The sequence below is a fragment of the Octopus sinensis genome, linkage group LG14 (assembly GCF_006345805.1).
Source record: "Octopus sinensis linkage group LG14, ASM634580v1, whole genome shotgun sequence".
NCBI classification, from domain to species: Eukaryota; Metazoa; Mollusca; class Cephalopoda; order Octopoda; family Octopodidae; genus Octopus; species Octopus sinensis.
The window spans coordinates 49,247,718-49,253,203 of NC_043010.1; positions in this window are offsets into that span (position 1 = coordinate 49,247,718).

Here is a 5,486-nt window from a genome sequence, read left to right on the forward strand (position 1 = left end):
GCCATCAATTCACCATAGGGAAAGTTCACTACCATCAATTCACCACAGGAAAAGTTCACTACCATAAATTCACCACAGGGAAAGTTCACTACCATCAATTCATCACAGGAAAAGTTCACTACCATCAATTCATCACAGGAAAAATTCACTACCATCAATTCACCACAGGAAAAGTTCACTACCATAAATTCACCACAGGGAAAGTTCACTACCATCAATTCACCACAGGAAAAGTTCACTACCATCAATTCACCATAGGGAAAGTTCACTACCATCAATTCACCACAGGAAAAGTTCACTACCATCAATTCATCACAGCGAAAGTTCACTACCATCAATTCACCACAGGAAAAGTTCACCGCCATCAATTCATCACAGGAAAAATTCACTGCCATCAATTCACCACAGGGAAAGTTCACTGCCATCAATTCACCACAGGGAAAGTTCACTGCCATCAATTCACCACAGGGAAAGTTCACTGCCATCAATTCACCACAGGGAAAGTTCACTGCCATCAATTCATCACAGGAAAAATTCACTGCCATCAATTCACCACAGGGAAAGTTCACTGCCATCAATTCACCACAGGGAAAGTTCACTGCCATCAATTCACCACAGGGAAAGTTCACTGCCATCAATTCACCACAGGGAAAGTTCACTGCCATCAATTCACCACAGGGAAAGTTCACTACCATCAATTCACCACAGGGAAAGTTCACTGCCATCAATTCACCACAGGGAAAGTTCACTACCATCAATTCACCACAGGAAAAGTTCACCGCCATCAATTCATCACAGGAAAAATTCACTGCCATCAATTCACCACAGGGAAAGTTCACTGCCATCAATTCACCACAGGGAAAGTTCACTGCCATCAATTCACCACAGGGAAAGTTCACCGCCATCAATTCATCACAGGAAAAATTCACTGCCATCAATTCACCACAGGGAAAGTTCACTGCCATCAATTCACCACAGGGAAAGTTCACTGCCATCAATTCACCACAGGGAAAGTTCACTGCCATCAATTCACCACAGGAAAAGTTCACTGCCATCAATCACCACAGGGAAAGTTCACTGCCATCAATTCATCACAGGAAAAATTCACTGCCATCAATTCACCACAGGAAAAGTTCACTACCATCAATTCACCACAGGAAAAGTTCACCGCCGTCAATTCATCACAGGAAAAATTCACTGCCATCAATTCACCACAGGGAAAGTTCACTGCCATCAATTCACCACAGGGAAAGTTCACTGCCATCAATTCACCACAGGGAAAGTTCACTGCCATCAATTCACCACAGGGAAAGTTCACTGCCATCAATTCTCCACAGGAAAAATTCACTGCCATCAATTCACCACAGGGAAAGTTCACTACCATCAATTCACCACAGGGAAAGTTCACTGCCATCAATTCACCACAGGGAAAGTTCACTACCATCAATTCACGACAGGGAAAGTTCACTGTCATCAATTCTCCACAGGAAAAATTCACTGCCATCAATTCACCACAGGGAAAGTTCACTACCATCAATTCACCACAGGGAAAGTTCACTGCCATCAATTCTCCACAGGAAAAGTTCACTACCATCAATTCTCCACAGGAAAAGTTCACTACCATCAATTCTCCACAGGAAAAGTTCACTACCATCAATTCTCCACAGGAAAAGTTCACTACCATCAATTCACCACAGGGAAAGTTCACTGTCATCAATTCTCCACAGGAAAAATTCACTGCCATCAATTCACACAGGGAAAGTTCACTGCCATCAATTCACCACAGGGAAAGTTCACTGCCATCAATTCACCACAGGGAAAGTTCACTGTCATCAATTCTCCACAGGAAAAATTCACTGCCATCAATTCACCACAGGGAAAGTTCACTGTCATCAATTCTCCACAGGAAAAATTCACTGCCATCAATTCACCACAGGGAAAGTTCACTGCCATCAATTCACCACAGGGAAAGTTCACTGCCATCAGTCCATCACAGGGAAAGTTCACTGTCATCAATTCTCCACAGGAAAAATTCACTGCCATCAATTCACCACAGGGAAAGTTCACTGTCATCAATTCACCACAGGGAAAGTTCACTGCCATCAATTCTCCACAGGAAAAATTCACTGCCATCAATTCACCACAGGGAAAGTTCACTGCCATCAATTCTCCACAGGAAAAATTCACTGCCATCAATTCACCACAGGAAAAGTTCACTGCCATCAGTCCATCACAGGGAAAGTTCACTACCATCAATTCACCACAGGAAAAGTTCACTGCTATCAATTCCCCACAGGGAAAGTTCACTGCCATCAATTCTCCACAGGAAAAGTTCACTGCCATCAATTCACCACAGGGAAAGTTCACTACCATCAATTCACCATAGGAAAAGTTCACTACCATCAATTCACCACAGGGAAAGTTCACTGCCATCAATTCACCACAGGGAAAGTTCACTACCATCAATTCACCATAGGAAAAGTTCACTACCATCAATTCACCACAGGGAAAGTTCACTACCATCAATCCACCACAGGGAAAGTTCACTACCATCAATTCACCATAGGAAAAGTTCACTACCATCAATTCACCACAGGGAAAGTTCACTGCCATCAATTCACCACAGGGAAAGTTCACTACCATCAATTCACGACAGGAAAAGTTCACTGCTATCAATTCCCCACAGGGAAAGTTCACTGCCATCAATTCCCCACAGGGAAAGTTCACTACCATCAATTCACCATAGGAAAAGTTCACTACCATCAATTCACGACAGGAAAAGTTCACTGCTATCAATTCCCCACAGGGAAAGTTCACTACCATCAATTCACCACAGGGAAAGTTCACTACCATCAATTCACCATAGGAAAAGTTCACTACCATCAATTCACCACAGGGAAAGTTCACTGCCATCAATTCACCACAGGGAAAGTTCACTACCATCAATTCACGACAGGAAAAGTTCACTGCTATCAATTCCCCACAGGGAAAGTTCACTGCCATCAATTCCCCACAGGGAAAGTTCACTACCATCAATTCCCCACAGGGAAAGTTCACTGCCATCAATTCACCACAGGGAAAGTTCACTGCTATCAATTCCCCACAGGGAAAGTTCACTGCCATCAATTCACCACAGGAAAAGTTCACTGCTATCAATTCCCCACAGGGAAAGTTCACTGCCATCAATTCCCCACAGGGAAAGTTCACTGCCATCAATTCACCACAGGGAAAGTTCACTGCCATCAATTCACCACAGGGAAAGTTCACTGCCATCAATTCACCACAGGGAAAGTTCACTGCCATTAATTCCCCACAGGGAAAGTTCACTGCCATCAATTCACCACAGGGAAAGTTCACTACCATCAATTCACCACAGGGAAAGTTCACTGCCATTAATTCACCACAGGGAAGTTCACTGCCATCAATTCACCACAGGGAAAGTTCACTGCCATCAATTCACCACAGGGAAAGTTCACTGCCATCAATTCACCACAGGGAAAGTTCACTGCCATTAATTCCCCACAGGGAAAGTTCACTGCCATCAATTCACCACAGGGAAAGTTCACTACCATCAATTCACCACAGGGAAAGTTCACTGCCATTAATTCACCACAGGGAAAGTTCACTGACATCAATTCACCACAGGGAAATATCACTGTCATCAATTCACCACAGTAAATTGATGACGGTGAACTTACTGGACATTGCCTTATTCTACTTTCTGTTGATTCAAGGTTCTTCTTTATCATTTCTTTTCATCCGAGTCATTTTCCACCTACCCTGCTCTGGTCCATTGTAATGTCAATTCTTCACTTCTGAAGAGCACGAGGAAGAAAGAGATTACCCTCATGTAGAGTGAAGTGAGCAACTTACAATATGATCCTTTTGTTTTTCTCATTTCTCCTTTATGACAATGTTTTCCTTCCTGCTTGAACTTAGTGATTTATAAGTAAGGATCAGTCCATGTTCTGCTCCGTAACTGTTTAATTAAAGACTTTCTTTACATGATCCACAGGAGCAAGCTTCAATTTCTCTTATTTATTTTTTAATCAAACAAGCTATCAAATGTCCCAATACATCACTGGGCATAATGTGCTACCATTTTCCCCTTCATTGCACCCTTCTCTTCAATTTGGGCCCAAAATGTTTTACTATATTATCTTTCCATCATCTTGAAAGTCTTCCAAATGGAGCAAGCTTCAATATAGAGACCAAACAGTAGAGTACAATATGGTGGAGATGTTCGAGAGCAAAAATCAACTGCTATTTTTTACACAGTACAAGAACCTTATCTGGCTTCCAGAAACCTGGGAATACTATACAATACCATGCAATATACTGTACCCTGTATTGAGTAAACAGATTCAGTTTTTGAAGTTGGCTAATTTGCATATGATGTATTTTGTTCTTTATTTTAGTATACTCTTTTTACTCTTTCACTTGTTTCAGTCATTTGACTGCAGCCATGCTGGAGCACCGCCTTTAGTCGAGCAAATCGACCCTAGAACTTATTCTTTGTAAGCCCAGTACTTATTCTATCGGTCTCTTTTGCCGAACCACTAAATGACGGGGACATAAACACACCAGCATCGGTTGTCAAGCAATGCTAGGGGGACAAACACAGACATACAAACATACACATGCACATATATATACATATATACGATGGGCTTCTTTGAGTTTCCGTCTACCAAATCCACTCACAAGGCTTTGGTCGGCCCGAGGCAATAGTGGAAGACACTTGCCCAAGATGCCACACAGTGGGACTGAACCCAGAACCATGTGTTTGATAAGCAAGCTACTTACCACGCAGCCACTCCTGTGCCTATTATGGGGACTGATAAAGATTAAATGCATTTTGATTTAGAATTGTATTAATTTAACTTATCTGTTAAATAAAATCAAAATCTTTACTTTTCTTCATTTAATTTTAATCCTATAAACATCATACTGTATACCTGATACACTTTGATACATTTTTAAGAATTTTAAGTGGATTAATAAATGTCAAACAGCCCTTGCTTTAAAAGTGTTTTAACTTGAATCTGATAAATGCAATTTAGCTCATTACATTTCATAGTTTATTTTATATTCTAATTATATATTTAGACTGTCTCTAAAAAAAAATTCAGAAATCCAGGACACTTCTCGTCTTAAGCTCGCCAGATAATTGGTCCAGTACTGTATAATATTATGCAAAAAGAGTTGTAGGAATGAGGAATAAATAATCTGCAAGTCATTCTCACCTGTTACAGATAAAATAATTCTTTCTCCTGATAGTTTATGTGAGTGTAAGTAGGTGAGATAAGTAGGTCCATATGTAAAGACAAATAAGACAGACAAACAGTAAATCATGAAAATATAAAATGTTTTCTCTTTGAAGAACTACTGTCCAGAATGTCAAGCATACTCTTTCTATAAAATACCAATAGTATACTCTTTTACTTGTTTCAGTCATTTGACTGTGGCCATGCTGGAGCACTGCT